The 21,361-nt window shown below is 47.2% G+C and overlaps 1 pseudogene; it reads left to right on the top strand.

Moving 5' to 3' along the window:
* The window catches only part of LOC119283523, a 33,012-nt pseudogene extending 13,432 nt beyond the window's left edge, over positions 1-19,580 (top strand).
* Positions 19,581-21,361: the final 1,781 nt, after the last annotated feature.

The following is a 21,361-nucleotide window of genomic DNA, read 5'->3' as shown; positions in this document are numbered from 1 at the left end:
ACACCTCAATAATGCATTATGGAAGGTAAACTCTCAAATACCACATAAACCCTTAAATTTATATTTTATAACCGTTGCAACGCACGGGACTTTTTGCTATATATATATATATATAATAATCTCTCCCTAATAATAATAAAGCATGGGTTGACTCCGTGGGTTCACCGCCACAATACGCTTTTTCTCATGGCATAATACGCTTTTACAATTTATATAGACAAAATTATAATATAAATGAGGTGGTACAAATTCCGAAAATTACCCACGGGCGAGCGTGTGGGCTTCTAGATTGAGCGCTTGGTCAACGCCGAGGTCGTCTGGCATGATGCAGGGACCGACGATGGTCGGCATCGAAGCGGACGGTGCTGGAGATGGTGCTCGAACTCTCTTGAAGCTTCCATCCCTCTTTAATTTCTTCGAGGAGTCCAGGTAAAGGTGATCCTGTATGTCCTCCCCGACGTGGAATCAAACCCGGGATCAAATTCGTTTCTCAAATAGAGAGATCAGATTGAGAAAGAGGATAAAATCGAGGTCAAACCGAGAGAGGCCACGAAGGAGCGCTGGCGGAGAGCCAAGATCATCGCCTTAGGCGGGCGAGCAGTCGGGAGCCAGGGCACGGGGATCCGCATCGAAGATGCCACGACCTGACGATGCGGCGGCGCCGAGCAAGGACTCGGCGGCAAATTCCTCCTCGGCGGCTCGATCTTCTACCAGCTGCGCCCCAACTAGGCCCACGGCATCCGACACCAAGTTCAAGATTAAGATTTCATCCTTTCCTCTGCTTTCCCTGCTTCTATTCTTCTCTTTTCTCAGTGTAAGACAATAAGTTTTGGGGGAACCAGCACAACCCTCTAGGGGTGGCTTATCTCATTATATATAATGGATGTGTTACAATACGTACAATAGTACAGAAGCTATACATAGTCTAACACCCTCCCTCAATCTTAGCCACTTTCTAAAGAACTGAGAAGGGTAAGATTGCGCCTACAAGCCTCAAACTGTGGCAGAGGTAAAGGCTTAGTGAAGATGTCTGCAAGTTGATCCTTAGATGAGATAAACTTGATCTGGAGTTGCTTCTGTGATACACGTTCCCGTACAAAGTGATAGTCAACTTCAATGTGTTCCGTTCGGGCATGAAATACTGGATTTGCAGAAAGGTATGCAGCACCGATGTTATCACACCAAAGAATAGGAGGCTGTGGTTGAGACAAACCCAACTCCTGAAGCAAAGACTGCACCCAAATAATCTCTGCAGTAGCATTAGCCACAGCCTTGTACTCAGCTTCAGTACTGCTACGTGACACAGTAGCCTGTTTCCGAGCACTCCAGGCGATCAAATTAGGGCCAAAGAATACTGCATAACCCCCCGCGGATCGCCTGTCATCTGGGCTACCAGCCCAATCTGCATCAGAGAAGGTCGAAAGGACCCGAGAGGAAGTCGGCCGAATATGCATACCAAATGTCAGGGTGAACTGAACATAACGAAGAATGCGTTTAACAGCAGCCCAATGAGTATCTCTGGGAGCCTGAAGATACTGACAAACCCTGTTAACAGCATAAGAGATATCTGGTCTCGTGATCGTCAAGTACTGAAGTCCACCAACAATGCTCCTGTACTCTGTGGCATCCGCAGGAGACAAAAGCTCACCATCAACAGCTGTTATCTTGTCGGTAGACGACATGGGTGTGGTGGTCGGTTTGCACTTCAGCATGCCCGCTCTTTGTAACAACTCCAAGGAGTACTTCTTCTGCGTAAGGACAAGACCAGTAGCACGAGAAGTGACCTCAACTCCAAGAAAGTAGTGAAGCTTCCCAAGATCTTTGACCGCAAAATCAGCACCAAGAGAGCAGACAAGAGCATCAGCAGCATACTGAGAAGAGCTGACAAGGATAATATCATCGACATATACCAAAAGATACATAGTGACTTCTGGCTTCTGTAGAAGAAATAATGAAGTGTCAGCAGTGGACGGCACAAACCCATGAGCACGAAGGGCAGAGGCAAGGCGGGCATGCCAGGCACGAGGAGCTTGCTTCAAACCATATAGTGCTTTGGAGAGACGACAGATATAGTCAGGACGATCAGGATCAGAGAAACCAGGCGGCTGTTTCATATAAACTCTTCCTCCAAAAATCCATGTAGAAAAGCATTCTGCACATCAAGTTGACGAAGTGACCAACCACGAGAAACAGCAATGGAGAGAAGAAGCCGAATAGTGGTAGGCTTGACGACAGGACTGAAGGTGTCCTCATAGTCAAGACCATGGTGCTGCCGAAAACCGCGAGCAACAAGTCGCGCTTTGTAACGCTCAATAGATCCATCCGAATGCTTCTTCACTTTGAATACCCATTTTGAGTCAATAACATTTACCCGTGGTGGTGGAGGAACGAGAGTCCATGTCTTGTTATGAAGGAGAGCATGAAACTCCTGCTCCATAGCCTCTCGCCAATGTGGAATGCGTAGGGCAGCCTGATATGAGCGAGGCTCAGAAGATGGATCCGCAACAGCAGCAGCCAAACAAGCAACCAACCAAGCAACCGTACCATCCTTACGTTCCTTAGGTTTGAAAATGCCACTGCGACTGCGTGTATGTGGTCGGGACACAGGAACCACCGAGGTCGACGGAGCAGCCTGCAATGGGCTGGAGGACGGTGACGTTGACGAGTCAGCCGGTGACGAGGAGCCAGACACAGTAGCCTCGGGCTCGGTCGGCGAAGAAGGCCGGCCTGTTGGAAATATGCCCTAGAGGCAATAATAAATTGATTATTATTATATTTCCTTGTTCACGATAATCGTTTATTATCCATGCTAGAATTGTATTGATAGGAAACTCAGATACATGTGTGGATACATAGACAACACCATGTCCCTAGTAAGCCTCTAGTTGACTAGCTCGTTAATCAATAGATGGTTACGGTTTCCTGACCATGGACATTGGATGTCGTTGATAACGGGATCACATCATTAGGAGAATGATGTGATGGACAAGACCCAATCCTAAGCCTAGCACAAGATCATGTAGTTCGTATGCTAAAGCTTTTCTAATGTCAAGTATCATTTCCTTAGACCATGAGATTGTGCAACTCCCGGATACCATAGGAGTGCTTTGGGTGTGCCAAACGTCACAACGTAACTGGGTGGCTATAAAGGTACACTACGGGTATCTCTGAAAGTGTCTGTTGGGTTGGCACGAATCGAGATTGGGATTTTGTCACTCCATGTAAACGGAGAGGTATCTCTGGGCCCACTCAGTAGGACATCATCATAATGTGCACAATGTGACCAAGGGGTTGATCACGGGATGATGTGTTACGGAACGAGTAAAGAGACTTGCCGGTAACGAGATTGAACAAGGTATCGGTATACCGACGATCGAATCTCGGGCAAGTACCATACCGCTAGACAAAGGGAATTGTATACGGGATCGATTGAGTCCTTGACATCGTGGTTCATCCGATGAGATTATCGTGGAACATGTGGGAGCCAACATGGGTATCCAGATCCCGCTGTTGGTTATTGACCGGAGAACATCTCGGTCATGTCTGCATGTCTCCCGAACCCGTAGGGTCTACACACTTAAGGTTCGATGACGCTAGGGTTATAAAGGAAGCTTGTATGTGGTTACCGAATGTTGTTCGGAGTCCCGGATGAGATCCCGGACGTCACGAGGAGTTCCGGAATGGTCCGGAGGTAAAGATTTATATATAGGAAGTCCTGTTTTGGCCATCGGGACAAGTTTCGGGGTCATCGGTATTGTACCGGGACCACCGGAAGGGTCCCGGGGGCCCACCGGGTGGGGCCACCTGCCCGGGGGGGCCACATGGGCTGAGGGGGGTGCGCCTTGGCCTACATGGGCCAAGGGCACCTGCCCCTAGAGGCCCATGCGCCAAGATATAGAAAAAAGGGAAGAGTCCTCAAAGGGGAAGGCACCTCCGAGGTGCCTTGGGGAGGATGGACTCCTCCCCCCCTCTTGGCCGCACCCCTTTCTTGGAGGAAGGGGCAAGGCTGTGCCTCCCCCCTCTCCCCTGCCCCTATATATAGTGGAGGGGAGGGAGGGCATCCATACCTGAGCCCTTGGCGCCTCCCTCCTTCCCGTGACACCTCCTCCTCTCCCGTAGGTGCTTGGCGAAGCCCTGCAGGATTGCCACGCTCCTCCATCACCACCACGCCGTTGTGCTGCTGCTGGATGGAGTCTTCCTCAACCTCTCCCTCTCTCCTTGCTGGATCAAGGCGTGGGAGACATCGTCGAGCTGTACATGTGTTGAACGCGGAGGTGCCGTCCGTTCAGCACTAGGATCATCGGTGATCTGAATCACGACGAGTACGACTCCATCAACTCCGTTCACTTGAACGCTTCCACTTAGCGATCTACAAGGGTATGTAGATGCACTCTCCTTACTACTCGTTGCTGGTCTCTCCATAGATAGATCTTGGTGATTCGTAGGAAAAATTTTGAATTTCTGCTACGTTCCCCAACAGTGGCATCATGAGCTAGGTCTATTGCGTAGATTCTTTGCACGAGTAGAACACAAAGTAGTTGTGGGCGTCGATATTGTTCAATATGCTTGCCGTTACTAGTCTTATCTTGATTCGGCGGCATCGTGGGATGAAGCGGCCCGGACCAACCTTACACGTACGCTTACGTGAGACCGGTTCCACCGACAAACATGCACTAGTTGCATAAGGTGGCTGGCGGGTGTTTGTCTCTCCCACTTTAGTCGGATCGGATTCGATGAAAAGGGTCCTTATGAAGGGTAAATAGCAATTGGCATATCACGTTGTGGTTCATGCGTAGGTAAGAAACGTTCTTGCTAGAAACCCATAGCAGCCACGTAAAACATGCAAACAACAATTAGAGGACGTCTAACTTGTTTTTGCAGGGTATGCTATGTGATGTGATATGGCCAAAAAGGATGTGATGAATGATATATGTGATGTATGAGATTGATCATGTTCTTGTAATAGGAATCACGACTTGCATGTCGATGAGTATGACAACCGGCAGGAGCCATAGGAGTTGTCTTTATTTATTTGTGACCTGCGTGTCAACTTAAACGTCATGTAATTACTTTGCTTTATTGCTAACCGTTAGCCATAGTAGTAGAAGTAATAGTTGGCGAGGCAACTTCATGAAGACACGATGATGGAGATCATGATGATGGAGATCATGGTGTCATGCCGGTGACGACGATGATCATGGAGCCCCGAAGATGGAGATCAAAAGGAGCAAAGTGATGATGGCCATATCATGTCACTATTTGATTGCATGTGATGTTTATCATGTTTATACATCTTATTTGCTTAGAACGACGGTAGTAAATAAGATGATCCCTTACAACAATTTCAAGAAGTGTTCTCCCCTAACTGTGCACCGTTGCGACAGTTTGCTGTTTCAAAACATCACGTGATGATCGGGTGTTTTATTCAGACGTTCAAATACAACGGGTGTTGACGAGCCTAGCATGTACAGACATGGCCTCGGAACACACGCGAAACACTTAGGGTTAACTTGACGAGCCTAGCATGTACAGACATGGCCTCGGAACACGGAGACCGAAAGGTCGAACATGAGTCGTATAGAAGATACGATCAACATGAAGATGTTCAGCGATGATGACTAGTCCGTCTCACGTGATGATCGGACACGGCCTAGTTTGACTCGGATCATGTAATCACTTAGATGACTAGAGGGATGTCTATCTGAGTGGGAGTTCATAAGATGAACTTAATTATCCTGAACATAGTCAAAAGGTTTTTGCAAATTATGTCGTAGCTCACGCTATAGTTCTACTGTTTAGATATGTTCCTAGAGAAAAATTAGTTGAAAGTTGATAGTAGCAATTATGCGGACTAGGTCCGTAAACTGAGGATTGTCCTCATTGCTTCATAGAAGGCTTATGTCCTTAATGCACCGCTCAGTGTGCTGAACCTCGAACGTTGTCTGTGGTTGTTGCGAACATCTGACATACACGTTTTGATAACTACGTGATAGTTCAGTTAAACGGTTTAGAGTTGAGGCACCAAAGACGTTTTGAAACATCGCAAAACATATGAGATGTTTTGAGGGCTGAAATTGGGATTTCAGGCTCGTGCCCATGTCAAGAGGTATAAGACCTCCGATGACTTTCTTAACCTGCAAACTAAGGAGAAAAGCTCAATTGTTGAGCTTGTGCTCAGATTGTCTGAGTACAACAATCATTTGAATCGAGTGGGAGTTGATCTTCCAGATAAGACAGTGATGGTTCTCCAAAGTCATTGCCACCAAGCTGTTAGAGCTTCGTGATGAACTATAACATATCAGGGATAGATATGATGATCCTTGAGGTATTCGCGATGTTTGACACCGCGAAAGTAGAAATCAAGAAGGAGCATCAATTGTTGATGGTTGGTGAAACCACTAGTTTCAAGAAGGGCAAGGGCAAGAAGGGATACTTCATGAAACGGCAAATCAGCTGCTGCTATAGTGAAGAAACCCAAGGTAAAACCCAAACCCGAGACTAAGTGCTTCTGTAATAAGGGGAACAACCACTAGAGCAGAATTACCCTAGATACTTGGTAGATAAGAAGGCTGGCAAGGTCGATAGAAGTATATTGGATATACATTGTGTTAATGTGTACTTTGCTAGTACTCCTAGTAGCACCAGGGTATTAGATACCGGTTCGGTTGCTAAGTGTTAGTAACTCGAAACAAAAGGCTACGGAATAAACGGAGACTAGCTAAAGGTGAGCTGACGATATGTGTTGGAAGTTTTTCCAAGCTTGATATGATCAAGCATCGCACGCTCCCTCTACCAAAGAGATTGGTATTAAACCTAAATAATTGTTATTTGGTATTTGCGTTGAGCATAGACATGATTGGATTACGTCTATCGCAATACGGTTATTCATTTAAGGAGAATAATGGTTACTCTGTTTATTTGAATAATACCTTCAATGGTCTTACACCTAAAATGAATGGTTTATTAAATCTCGATCGTAGTGATACACATGTTCATGCCAAAAGATAGTAATGATAGTACCACCTACTTGTGGCACTGCCACGTAAGTCATATCGGTATAAAACGCATGAAGAAGCTCCATATTGATGGATCTTTGGGCTCACTCGTTTTTTAAAAGTTTGAGACATGCGAACCATGTCTATTGGTGTATATGCATGAAGAAACTCCATGCAAATGGACCGTTTTGACTCACTTGATTTTGAATCACTTGGGACATGCAAATCATGCCACATGGGCAAGATGACTGAAAAGCCTCGTTTTCAGTAAGATGGAACAAGATAGCAACTTGTTGGAAGTAATACATTTTGATGTGTACAGTCCAATGAGTCCTGAGGCATGTAGAGGATATTGTTATGTTCTTACTTCACAGATAATTTGAGTGGATGTTGAGTACATTTGCTTGATGAATCATGAGTCTGAATTATTGAAAGGTTCAAGTAATTTCAGGGTGAAGTTGAAAGATCGTCGTGACAAGAGGATAAAATATCTATGATATGATCATAGAGATGAATATCTGAATTACGAGTTTGGCACCGAATTAAGACATTGTGGAAATAGTTTCACAACTAATACAGCCTGGAACACCATAGTGTGATGGTGTGTCCGAACATCATAACTGCACCCTATTGGATATGATGCATACCATGATGTCTCTTATCGAAGTACCACTATAGTTTATGGGTTAGGCATTAGAGACAACCACATTCACTTTAAATAGGGCACCACGTAATTCCGTTGAGATGACACCGTATGAATTATGGTTTAGAGAAACCTAAGCTGTCATTTCTTAGAAGTTTGGGGCTGCGACGCTTATGTGAAAAGGTTTCAGGTTGATAAGCTCGAACCCAAAGCAGATAAAATGCATCTTCATAGGACACCCAAAAACAGTTGGGTATACCTCCTAATTCAGATCCGAAAGCAATAGGGATTGTTTCTTGAATCGGGTCCTTTTTCGAGGAAAGGTTTCTCTCGAAAGAATTGAGTGGGAGGATGGTGGAAACTTGATGAGGTTATTGAACTGTCTCTTCGACTAGTGTGTGGCAGGGCACAGGAAGTTGTTCCTGTGGCACGTACACCAACTGAAGTGGAAGCTTATGATAGTGATCATGAAACTTCGGATCGAGTCACTACCAAACCTCGTGGGATGACAAGGATGCGTACTACTTCAGAGTGGTACGTAATCCTGTCTTGGAAGTCATGTTGCTGGACAACAATGAACCTACGAGCTATGGAGAAGCGATGGTGGGCCCGGATTCCGATAAATGGCTCAAGGCCATAAAACCCGAGAGAGGATCCATGTATGAAAACAAAGTGTAGACTTTGGAAGAACTACTTGATGGTTGTAAGGCTGTTAGGTACATATGGATTTTGAAAGGAAGACAGACAATGATGGTAAGTGTCACCATTGAGAAAGCTCGACTTGTCGTTAAGATGTTTTTCGACAAGTTCAAGGAGTTGACTACGATAAGACTTTCACACTCGTAACGATGCTAAGAGTCTGTTGGAATTATATTAGCAATTACTGCATTATTTATGAAATCTTGCAGATAGGATGTCAAAACATTGTTTCCTCGACGATTCTTGAGGAAAGGTTGTATGTGATACAACCGGAAGGTTTTGTCTATCCTGAAATATGCTAATAAGTATGCAAAGCTCCAGCAGTCCTTCTGAGGACTGGAGTGAGCATCTCGGAGTTGGAATGTATGCTTTGATGATGATCAAAGATTTTGGGTGTATACAAAGTTTATGAGAAACTTGTATTTCCAAAGAAGTGAGTGGGAGCACTGTAGAATTTCTGATGAGTATATGTTGTTGACATATTAATGATCGGAAATGACGTAGAATTTCTGGAAAGCATATAGGGTTATTTGGAAAGTGTTTTTAATGGAAAACCTGGATTAAGCTACTTGAAAATTGAGCATCAAGATCTATAAGGATAGATCAAAACGCTTAATAGTACTTTCAAATGAGCACATACCTTGACATGATCTTGAAGGTATTCAAGATGGATCAGTCAAGGAAGGAGTTCTTGCCTGAGTTGTAAGGTATGAAGTTAAGACTTAAAGCTCGACCATGGCAGAATAGAGAGAAAGGACTAAGGTCGTCCTCTATGCATAAGACGTAGGCTCTACAGTATGCTATGCTGTGTACCGCACCTGCAGTGTGCCTTGCCATGAGTCAGTCAAGGGGTACAAGAGTGATCCAAGAATGGATCACAGGACAGCGGTCAAAGTTATCCTTAGTAACTAGTGGACTAAGGAATTTTCTCAATTATGGAGGTGGTAAAAGAGTTCGTCGTAAAGGGTTACGTCGATGCAAGCTTAACACCTATCCGGATAGCTCTGAGTAGAGATACCGGATACGTATAATGGAGCAACAATTTAGAATAGCTCCAAGTAGAACCGTTATTTGGAATAGCTCCAAATAGAACGTGGTAGCTGCATCTAGGAGATGACATAGAGATTTGTAAAGCACACACGGATCTGAAAGGTTCAGACCCGTTGACTATAACCTCTCTCACAAGCATAACATGATCAAACCCAGAACTCTTTGGGTGTTAGTCACATGGGGATGTGACCTTGAGTGTTAATCACATATCGATGTGAACTAGATTATTGACTCTAGTGCAAGTGGGAGACTGTTGGAAATATGCCCTAGAGGCAATAATAAATTGATTATTATTATATTTCCTTGTTCACGATAATCGTTTATTATCCATGCTAGAATTGTATTGATAGGAAACTCAGATACATGTGTGGATACATAGACAACACCATGTCCCTAGTAAGCCTCTAGTTGACTAGCTCGTTAATCAATAGATGGTTACGGTTTCCTGACCATGGACATTGGATGTCGTTGATAACGGGATCACATCATTAGGAGAATGATGTGATGGACAAGACCCAATCCTAAGCCTAGCACAAGATCATGTAGTTCGTATGCTAAAGCTTTTCTAATGTCAAGTATCATTTCCTTAGACCATGGGATTGTGCAACTCCCGGATACCGTAGGAGTGCTTTGGGTGTGCCAAACGTCACAACGTAACTGGGTGGCTATAAAGGTACACTACGGGTATCTCTGAAAGTGTCTGTTGGGTTGGCACGAATCGAGATTGGGATTTTGTCACTCCGTGTAAACGGAGAGGTATCTCTGGGCCCACTCGGTAGGACATCATCATAATGTGCACAATGTGACCAAGGGGTTGATCACGGGATGATGTGTTACGGAACGAGTAAAGAGACTTGCCGGCAACGAGATTGAACAAGGTATTGGATACCGACGATCGAATCTCGGGCAAGTAACATACCGATAGACAAAGGGAATTGTATACGGGATCGATTGAGTCCTTGACATCGTGGTTCATCCGATGAGATCATCGTGGAACATGTGGGAGCCAACATGGGTATCCAGATCCCGCTGTTGGTTATTGACCGGAGAACATCTCGGTCATGTCTGCATGTCTCCCGAACCCGTAGGGTCTACACACTTAAGGTTCGATGACGCTAGGGTTATAAAGGAAGCTTGTATGTGGTTACCGAATGTTGTTCGGAGTCCCGGATGAGATCCCGGACGTCACGAGGAGTTCCGGAATGGTCCGGAGGTAAAGATTTATATATAGGAAGTCCTGTTTTGGCCATCGGGACAAGTTTCGGGGTCATCGGTATTGTACCGGGACCACCGGAAGGGTCCCGGGGGCCCACCGGGTGGGGCCACCTGCCCGGGGGGGCCACATGGGCTGAGGGGGGTGCGCCTTGGCCTACATGGGCCAAGGGCACCAGCCCCTAGAGGCCCATGCGCCAAGATATAGAAAAAAGGGAAGAGTCCTCAAAGGGGAAGGCACCTCCGAGGTGCCTTGGGGAGGATGGACTCCTCCCCCCCTCTTGGCCGCACCCCTTTCTTGGAGGAAGGGGCAAGGCTGCGCCTCCCCCCTCTCCCCTGCCCCTATATATAGTGGAGGGGAGGGAGGGCATCCATACCTGAGCCCTTGGCGCCTCCCTCCCTCCCGTGACACCTCCTCCTCTCCCGTAGGTGCTTGGCGAAGCCCTGCAGGATTGCCACGCTCCTCCATCACCACCACGCCGTTGTGCTGCTGCTGGATGGAGTCTTCCTCAACCTCTCCCTCTCTCCTTGCTGGATCAAGGCGTGGGAGACATCGTCGAGCTGTACGTGTGTTGAACGCGGAGGTGCCGTCCGTTCGGCACTAGGATCATCGGTGATCTGAATCACGACGAGTACGACTCCATCAACTCCGTTCACTTGAACGCTTCCGCTTAGCGATCTACAAGGGTACGTAGATGCACTCTCCTTACTACTCGTTGCTGGTCTCTCCATAGATAGATCTTGGTGATTCGTAGGAAATTTTTTGAATTTCTGCTACGTTCCCCAACACGGCCCACCGGCGAAACCGGCAGAGCAGACGAAGCAACTGGCGACGCCGGCGTCACAGACCGGGCCGATGGCGAGCCCGGCATAGTGGGCCGTGGCGCGGCCGGTGTCACGGGCCGATCCGCGGATGAAGGCGACGTGAGGACGGCGTCGCGGACCTGAGCTGCAGGCGAAGACGGCGTGACGGGCCAAGCCGCGGGCGAAGACGGCATGACAGGCCGAGCCGCTGAAGACTCGGCGGCCGCTGGCGAAGAGGGCCGAGCCGCCGGAGACTCGGCGGTCGCTGGCGTAGCGGACCGAGCAGTGGAGATGCTCGGCGCGACGGGCTCTTCGGGTGACCATGCATGGGCACGCGAATCGATGCCATGCAACATAGGGCGATCGACGTGCCCATCAGAAGGCGGCGATGATGATGGTGAATCCTCCAATAGCTCCAAACGAGCCCCACGTCCGGTTCCTGCACCATGGTTAGGTAACAGCAAAGGAGAGTATGCAACATCATCAAATTGGTCAGAAGCAACAGAGGATGAATGCAGAGATGGTGGTTCGACAGTGGACACAGGAAGTTTGGCAAAGGAAAAAACATGCTCATCAAACACGACGTCCCGAGATATATAGACACGATTAGTGGGAACATGAAGACATTTGTAACCTTTATGAAGAGAGCTATAGCCAAGAAAAACACACTTCTTAGAATGAAACTCAAGCTTGCGCTTATTATATGGACGAAGATGCGGCCAGCAAGCACACCCAAATACCTTGAAAAAGGTATAATCAGGTTGTTCATTAAGGAGAACCTCAATGGGAGTCTTCATGTTTAAAACACGAGTGGGAGTACGGTTGATGAGAAAGCATGCAGTGGTGAAAGCATCACTCCAAAATCGAAACGGAACAGATGCATGGGCCAAAAGAGTAAGACCAGCTTCAACAATATGATGATGCTTACGTTCGACTGAACCATTCTGCTGATGTGTATGTGGACATGCTAAACGATGAGCTATCCCAAGCGACTGAAAGAAGGAGTTGAGGTTGCGATATTCGCCCCCCCAGTCCGACTGGACATGAATAATTTTGTGCTTGAGAAGACGTTCAACATGTTTTTGAAACTGAACAAAAATATCAAACACATCAGATTTGCGTTTAATAAGGTAAAGCCAGGTAAAGCGACTATAAGCATCAACGAAACTGATATAGTAATTATGACCACTGACAGAAGTCTGAGCAGGACCCCATACATCTGAAAACACAAGTTCTAAAGGATGTTTCACCTCACGACTGGACTCCGAAAAAGGAAGTTGATGACTCTTCCCCTGCTGACAAGCATCACACACTGCTACATCTTTATTACTAGACAAACTAGGAAGCTCATGACGACGCAAAATATGACGGACAATAGGTGTGGCCGGGTGACCAAGACGAGCATGCCACTGTGACGGAGAGACCCGAACTCCACTGAAAACACAGGCGACGCCAGGATGCTCCAGACGGTAGAGGCCCTGGCACAACCGCCCACTAAGAAGAATGTCCCTCGTGCCCCGATCCTTAATAAAAAGATCAAAAGGGTGAAATTCACAAAGCACATTATTATCACGTGTGAGTTTAGGAACTGAAAGAAGATTACGGGTCACAGATGGAACTCGAAGAACATTGCGAAGCTGAAGACTCCTATTGGCATGTCTAGTGAGAAGAGTTGCTTGACCAATATGAGAGATGTGCATACCTGCTCCATTGGCGGTGTGGATCTTGTCGGAGCCATGATAGGGTTCACGAGTGTGAAGCTTCCTCATCTCGCTGGTCAGATGCTCTGTCGCCCCAGAGTCCATGTACCAGTGTGGATTGATGGAGTAGGACTGAGTGTGTCCCTGTTGCTTCTGCGGCGCGGGACGATCAGCCATAGCGACCTGACGGGCATTGTTGCGTGTATCTTTCCCGTCATTGCCAAGACCAAGGAAGCTTCGCTGGAAGCGCTTATGACACTTGGAGGCCCAGTGCCCATCGCGGCCACAAAGCTGGCACACACGTGGACCGCCAGCCCCCGGTAAGGTCGCAGTAGGTGGGCGGGCCGAGGCGGGCGACGGTGGCAGCCCCAAGGGAGACCGGGGTGATGAAGAAGAGCGGCCACCGTTGGTGGCGGCGTTGGCCGAGAGGGAGCCAGTGCCCCTGGAGCGGCGTGTCTCGACCCGTTGCTCAGTGAGAAGGAGCCGAGAGAAAACCTCGTGTACCAGCATGGGTGTCGAGTTGCCCCGCTCGTTGATGATCTCGACTAAGGCATCATACTCCTCATCAAGACCATTGACAATAAACGAGTTGAACTCGGAGTCGGTGAGGGGCTGTCCAATGGAGGCCAATGTGTCGGCGAGGCCCTTGACCTTGTTGTAGAACTCAGTGGCAGTGGAGTCAAGCTTCTGACACTCTCCAAGCTGACGACGGAGTGCAGAGACACGAGCCTGGGACTGCGCTGCAAAGGTTCGCTCAAGGATGGTTCAGGCCTCATGAGACGTCTTCGCGAAGACAACAAGTCCGGCAACTGCCGGCGAGAGCGACCCCTGGATGGAGGAGAGGTTCGCCTGGTCCTGCCCCGTCCAGACGCGATGGGCCGGATTGTAGACCGGACCGTGCACGCTGTCTACCAGTGCGGGTGGGCAGGGAAGCGATCCGTCGACGTAGCCTAGCAGGTAGTGACTCCCCAAGAGCGGGAGAACCTGCGCACGCCAGAAGATGTAGTTGTCGGCGGAGAGCTTGATGGTGATGAGATGACCGAAGTGAAACGGCGGCGGCGAAGACGATCCCATCGAGGGGGCTGCCTGGGGTGCAAACACCATGGAGGCAGCCGGAGGCACCGAAGCCGATGCGGGAGGAGGCGGGACCGCAGCCAGGGCGGACGCCGCAAAGCTCGCGGCCGGGTCAGACGTCGCAAGACCCGCGGCCGGGGCGGACGCCGCCAACCCCGCCAGCGGGGCGGTGTGATCCGCTTGCGGCAGGAGCGGCGGGACGATGCCCGCGGAGTCCGCAGCGGACGGCGGCGCCGCGGTGTGGACCACGAGGTCGCGCCCAAGCAAGGGCGCCGGCGGCGTGGAGTAGACGGAGCCGATGCTCCTGGTCCCGATCGGAGCCGGAACGGCGACGGCATCGAGCGGGAGGTTGAGCAGAGCCGCAAAAGAGGCCGGGAGGAACCCCGCAGCAGTGGAACCGGTGGTGGCGGCGCTCGACATGGCGGCGGTGAAGGCGGCGGCGGCTGCGGCTGCGGCGGCGGTGCGGGTATTAGGGTTTGGAAGCGGAAGCGATCGTAATCTAGCGTGATACCATGTAAGACAATAAGTTTTGGGGGAACCAGCACAACCCTCTAGAAGTGGCTTATCTCATTATATATAATGGATGTGTTACAATACGTACAATAGTACAGAAGCTATACATAGTCTAACACTCAGCCTTTCTCTGTAATCTCCCTCCATGGATCTTCCCTCTCACCTACCAAGAGCAGCCAGCAACTCAACTCAATTTCAGATTGACAAAAACGATGAACTCAGAGCAGGTAGGGCAGCGGAGAGCCGTCGAGAGGAGACTCCATGCGCCGGCTAGGAGTGATCCCGATAGCCACCAAGTTCGCACCGCTCGCCTTACGAGTTTTTTTCCTGAGCTTCAGCGCACAGGCGCGCGAAGACGTGGCTGACGAGGCGACAAGCCTTGCGGTCAGGCTCCTGATGGAGGATGGAAGGAGAAGACGGCAAGGTAGGGGTGCTCGCCGCAAAATAATCCTGTACGACCGGGTCGTACGTGCGACCCGACCGCAAGGGGAGGCTGTCAGGTGGGCCACCCCCACGACGAGCTCTCTCACAAACGGATTGTACAGGATTCGCCTCTGCTCGCCGGGGACTGGGAGGAGCAGTGCTGTCGGCCCAGCGGAGGTGGCATCTGGCGGGCGACAGCCAGTGCACGACGGTGGCATCAAGCAGCTGGGTGCATGCGCGATGGTGGGAGCCAGCGCTTGCGACAGCAACAGCCAGGTTACGTAGCAGCATGGCAGCCAACGCGTGCGGTGGCCGTGATTTAGGCGGGCCGGCGGATTAGGTGTCGTGGTGATGTTGCCTGCGTGTTATGCATAGGCTGGAACGGCCAGCCGGCACGCTCTATGTGCGTGATACTGTCGACGGCTTCTAGCCAGCCAATCTTTCGTGTGTTTTGGTCATGAGCATGACCGTGATGATGCCAGTGCTTTTCTCCTACATTGGTTTCTGTTTCTGATGCATTTTTTTTGCAGCTTTGATGATTGGTTTTCATACACTTACATAACTTGTAGTTGGTGCCTTCATAATTCAAAGGGAAGCTAATGTAGTGTTTGGTTCATGCGCATGCCAGAAGGCTTCACTATGGCTACAGATTTTCTTTTGAAAGACTGAATTTAGTGTTCAAGGCAAACGCAATACTATATATGGCTACGATACGTATCTCTCGAAATAGGCTTTTACCCTATTTTATAAATAAAGTAACCAGCTATTATATATATACGTACGAAACATCAAGTAAACAAACTTCATTTATGCATGTCACTAATTTTTCAGATACTAATTACTGAATTTCCCCTCTGATGTTATTGCACCCAATTTTTTTGTAGTATGTAAAATTTGTCAGAGCTTGCCGCTTAAGCACTTCCACCCATGGAGAATTAAGGATAAACAACATATATGTGAACTCAAATTTATGTGTAAGCTTCAAGTCCGCGAAGACAAGGGGGCAAACATCCACACTTGAGATCTTTTATCGCTGCCACATCTGCACAACCAGATTCAATCTTGTGTTCTACACATTGGGTTCATTTTGTAAAAGGGTCCGAGGATTTTCTTTCTCCCGTTGCAACGCACGGACATTTGTGCTAGTCTATCCCTAATAATAAAGCACGGATTGACTCCGTGGGTTCACCGTCACAATACGCTTTCTTCTCATGAATTTACGCTTTCAGTTTTTTTTCTGTAACACATCTATATTTATTTACCATATCCAAAGTGGAACTAATCTATCTGTATATATCCCGGCTGCGTTGTTGTTTTCCCCCGCCGATCCGGAGCCCCTTGCTGCCCCGCCGCCTTCGTGCTCGGCCTCGCCACCGGCTGCCGCGCCGCCGGACCTCCACGCCTCGCACCTCTCTCCCTGCTCTCCCTCTTCTCCGTTTCCTTCCCCTCTGTTTCTCTCTCACACACAAGGACTGCCTCTCACTTCTTCTACAGGAGCAACCATGGCCAACGACTAACGCCGCCTCGCCCGGATCAGGCCGGAATCGACCTCCTGCAGCCGGATCCGCGCCATCCCGACCTCGCCGGCCTTCCTCCCCGTCTTCATCGCGATCCATCATCGGGCTCGAAGACAATCCCATTATGTAGCAGCAACCGCTGCCGCCGCCAGCAGCAGCAGCAGCAACAGGCGCGGCCGAGATCGGCGGAGACGGGGGAGCATGCACGTGCTCCCCGACTCACCCCATCTGCGCGCACATTCGCCATCGCAGGCGCCGGCGGCTACCGCGCCCCGAAGGTGCTGGACACATGGCAGCCCACGCTGAAGGCGGACGTCTACTCCCTGGGAGTGCTCCTACTGGAGCTCCTTACCTGCAAGTCCCCGACACACGCATCCATGCAGGACGATGTCGGCGGCGCGCTCGACCTGCCGTACGTCGTTGGTATAGTCGGTGGTGCGCGAGGAGTGGATGGCTGAGGTGTTTGACGTGGAGCTCGTGCGGCTGGGCGCCATCACCGATGAGGAGATGGCTGCGCTGCTGCAGGCACCCGTAGAGCTATGGGCATAGAGGCAGCAACTCGAAACTCCATGGTTTGCACACAGCAGCACAACGCCACGGTCTACATGCGGCATGACCAACTCCACTCAGATTAAAATTATGTAGCTGTATATGATCCTCCCTTTTGTTCAGGTTTCCATGATTTTTTCAGTTGAATTCAGTTGCAGATTCATTCAACGCATCTCCATTACCACACACAGAAAGGCTCTGATTTTTATTTTTCTTCAGTTTAGTTCAGATTTTCATTATTCCAATTTTGATTTTGGTTGAGTTTTGGTCAGGTTTTCATTGTTTTTCAGTTGAATTCAGTTGCAGATTCATCCAACTCATCTCCATTGCCATGCATAGAAAGGCTTAGATTTGATTTTGGGTCAGTTTAGTTCAGATTTTCATTATTTTTCAGCTGGGTTCAGTTTCACATTCATCCAACTCATCTGTGAACACAATGATCAAGTGTCTCTCTGGTTGGTGAGGTAACCTGGGCAGTACTGTTTGAGATCGTTGGTGAGGGACTACTACGGCGAGCTCGGCCAGAGCAAAGATGATGGCAGAGTGAGATCAAGAACAGGAATTGAATGGTAAGGCTCAGTACTATTGGCTTGGCATTATTTTTCCAGCGAATTGTGAGTTTCTCTGAGATGAATTAAGTGCACCAAATATATGCATCTAAATTATTGTAATCTTTATTGTTATCCATTAGACTAAAAATTGATGTTCAAAACTGTCTTCCGAGAATAGTTTTAGTTGGTACAAGTTTCAGGCACCAAATACACAAGAATTATACTCCCTCTGTATCATAATAGATGTCGTTCTAGGAGCTCAACTCATTATGGTACAGAGGGAGTTTTTGCTAAATGAGAGGCATAAGCATGATCAGTTAAGCTAATTCAGTTTTATGCTTAGAAACTAAATCACCTTCCACTCATTATTAGTGGTAATGGTTGTCTCCGTGTTTTTGTGTTATCAAATATGTGCCTAGGCCTCTATGTTAACCAATTCCAAAAGCATGCGTGAAAAAAATCTTGCTTGGACTTTTGAAGTTGTTCCCAGTGGAATGCTGGTTATAGATGCGACGCGCCGAGCTCCCGCAGCTGCAGCAGAGGAGCCGGAACTTGCAGCAACATCTACGACACCCTCCCAACGACTTGCAGGTAGGCCATGTCGTACACGATGGCCCGACGACAACCACCAGGTATGCCCCTCTGCTCCTTGCCCTTCACGCTGGAATCAACAAGGCCACATAATCTTCAGTGTTTCACAATTATGGTCTGCTTCATGTTCTCTGATCAGGTTGTAATATGATAATTATTTATATGTAGAAATATTGAGTTTTTTAGGGAATGTTGATGATTTCTGCCGGAGATTATATTTCTACTTAATCATCAAACAAGGTGTTCGCTGGACGCAAGTATAACCTATCAAGTAAGGTGTTCGTGTGGTAGGTTACATCTTACACATTTTTTTTCTGGTGAACTATTATCTACTCGAGGATAAATTATGGCTAACATGCATTTAATTATACTGTTGTCTGAAGGTGTGTTCAAATGGCAATACAAGTTATGGCTACAATGCTGCCAACGGCTACTACGGCGTCTTTATGGCTTCTGGAATATTGAACAACAGGTTAGTGAAACAACAGTGAAAGGTTTCCTAAGATAATCCTATATCTCTAGAACTAAAAACCAATTAATAATGTTGAATGGCATTACTAACTCTATATTTTGTTTGTCCTACACAAATTTAGCACCTTCTGAGGTGTTGCCCAGAGCATGCTGTTGAACATGGAGGGTTAGAGCTAAGAAATACTTGCAGGCTACCAATGTATTAATGGTTAGGCATTTTTGGATTTATCATGTTTACATGTTTACCAGGGTAACCATAGAGGCTTCATTGCATCATACCCGAAACTGAGATCTTTGGGACGGTGCCAGGTGCTACTAGACCAGTAGATACAATTAATGATTATCTGTCCAGGCGGCTCTCACATCATCCTGTGCTACCTCCTCGACTTGGACAATAACAATTGTTTATCAAGTCTACTGAGCCATCGTCATGTGATTGTTAGTAAATCAAGCATTCTTTTCAAGAATATTGTTCCAAGTACATGAGAATAATGTCCCGGGTTCAAGAAAATAGTAATTATCCATGTCAATTTTTAAAATATAAGATGCGTCTTTGGATAATAATTGCTCAAGGTAGCTGAATAAAACTTGCAATCACCATAACTCAGTCTCGATGTGCAACTTTTAGATGGATTTAATAGTTTGTTACTTATTGGAGTAGCCATTCTCACTTACACAGTAGAAAGTAAGTGGAATGTAAAATCAACTGTTAAATCTGCTTTGTGTGCTTCTACTAAAGATGGAAAGTGAGAGATATTGCTACCTTGGTTCCATACAAGGCTTATTAGTCGGCTTGAACCCCTTCTTTTTCTTGCTAATTTGGACAGAACTCTCCAAACTCTTCAAACGCTCATAAATCCTTCTCTCTCATCCGAGGACTGCAAGGAATCCTCGGTTATTATACCCTAACCTCCCTATGTAATTCTTGGGTTCTCTATGCTAGGTGTGCGTCCTGTTGGTGCTGCTGCATGGATCACGAGGGAGGATGATCCAGAGTTCCTGTGGTGGAGGGGTGGAATTGCTCTAGCGGGAGAAGGGCAGATGTGTCTTGCATTACTGTTGGGACGTCGCAGGCGTGTCTCACATCGTAGCCATGGTGGGGTTGTTTACACACAATTGGCGGTCCTGCCTAAGACTTGGAGGCTACATATGGGCGAGTGAGATTTTTTTTCTTCCCGTTGCAATGCACGGGCATCTGTGCTAGTCTATCCCTAATAATAAAGCACGGACTGACTCCGTGGGTTCACCGTCACAATACGCTTTTTTTCTGTAAATTTACGCTTTCAATTTAAATTTAAGACATATACACGAGGTGGTACTAATATTGCCATCGATATAAATTCGATAAATTACGTTTTTCTACCGTCATGGGCTTTGCCCCACATGGGCTGAGATTGTGAGCAACGACAGCGCAGCGCAAAAATTAGTTGATTTTCATGGGGATCGAACTCATGACCTGTTGTTTTCATCTCAACGTACAAAACCGACGGCCTAATGCCATGCACGTGTTAGGTTATGAATTTCTTGTATGTTTTCCTATCGTTATGGGCTTTGCCCTACATGGGCCTAGATTGTGAGCAACAACTTTGCCCTTGCATATGGGCCGAGATTGTAGAGGAGCGCAGCGCAAAAATTAGTTGATTTATTTTTAAATTATTAGTTGATTTTCATGGGGAGCGAACCCATGACCTGCTGTTTCATCTCAACGTGCACAACCGACTAGGCTAAAGCCGTGAATGTGTTAGGTTATGAATTTATTGAAAAATAAGCATAGCTGCCCCGAGAATCTAAGAAATAAATGATTATCGGCAATTAGAAAGACAAGAAAGGAAGAAATAACGCCAAGAAAAAAAGGCAAATGAAGAAGTTGACTCCACGGGAAGGCAATGATTTAATTAGTGCAACTTGATTGCTTTCCTACTTAAAAGTGGAGATGCAGATCTAAAAAAAAGCAACATGCCCGCGGGGATAATTATTGTCGCTGATTGCCTTCCTACTTAAAAAGCGGGCATATATATGCATGTCATAAAATTAATTAGTAGGAAATCCAACATTAAATTATTTTATTTTATACTTGAACTTTCTGTTATTAATCTGATTTTTAGATAAAATCAAGATTTCTAATTGTACAATTTTGAACAAAAGTTTCTAAGTTCCATAGTTTTCTTCCTCGGTTCCTAATTTTAGCTAATTTTCTTTTTTTCCTTTTAGTGAAACTCTGGCAGACACGACGACAATTACATTATGTTTACACTATCACAAGAACAATCATTAGAGAGGAAAGTAACCTTTTTTGGCGGGGTGAGAAACCATATTTGTGACTTTTTAAGATATGGAGGGAACTGGATTTTTTTCAATTTTTTTTTACCTTCCTCTATCGATATAGATATATAATTTGTCACAGTTGCGCAGAAGAAGGGGGGATTTGTCAAAGTTTACTAGAAGAAGGTGCGCGTCGAGCAAGTTGGTGAAATGAACAAAATCGAACAATTCTCGCTAAATTTGAATCCACACCAAAAGTTACTCCCATTGCAGCGCACGGGCATCTGTGCTACAAAGATGACATATA

This window comes from Triticum dicoccoides, chromosome 4A, assembly GCF_002162155.2.
Source record: "Triticum dicoccoides isolate Atlit2015 ecotype Zavitan chromosome 4A, WEW_v2.0, whole genome shotgun sequence".
NCBI classification, from domain to species: domain Eukaryota; kingdom Viridiplantae; phylum Streptophyta; class Magnoliopsida; order Poales; family Poaceae; genus Triticum; species Triticum dicoccoides.
This window is presented reverse-complemented; position numbering and strand designations above follow the sequence as displayed.